Source organism: Melampsora larici-populina (genome assembly GCF_000204055.1).
Source record: "Melampsora larici-populina 98AG31 unplaced genomic scaffold MELLAscaffold_114, whole genome shotgun sequence".
Classification (NCBI taxonomy): Eukaryota; Fungi; Basidiomycota; class Pucciniomycetes; order Pucciniales; family Melampsoraceae; genus Melampsora; species Melampsora laricis-populina.
Window position 1 is genome coordinate 83,855 of NW_006768878.1, and position 670 is coordinate 84,524.

Below are 670 nucleotides of genomic sequence, written 5' to 3' on the forward strand. Positions count from 1 at the left end.
TCACTTCGGTTTCCCGTATCACACTCCAATATTAAAATTGTTGGCTGTATAATAAAGTGTTGCTATTGCATAGTCTAACCTTAATAAACCCATAACTTAATTATTAATACCCTAAAAACCGTTTTCCAACTTTTACACCTATATTTTCGAATTTTTCTTTTCCTGTCTTTTTGTAATAACTTTGTAAGTAAACTATAATGATCTTAAGAATATATTTGAATTAAGATGACATAATTTTGAATTAATAAGTATACATAAGCCTCTAAGAGCTTCAATTGATCTGAAAACCTGCTTTTCGAATTTTCTGCTATACTGAAGTTTCCTAATAATTTGATAAAGTTATGATGATTAATTTTCTTGATTGATTTCATAAATAGATCACCACACCGGCCATGAAATCCTTTTTGAATTGGGTCATCAAAGAGCAAAGTTTCTGTTCTCCAGGACTTAAGATTGCAGGCTGGTCCAGATAGGTGAACAACAGTCACTCTGGAGGGTTAAGCAAAAAGTGAGATTGTATGGTACTTACACCTGCAGAACCTTCTGATAATGCCTCCACCTTAGATTTGTCATACTGGTTGTTTGTAGCATTCTTTTGACGTTTGACCTCCAAGTGTCAATCAGAGATAGAAGTAAGCTTAGGATTTTCATGCAATATTTTAAAGCCCAT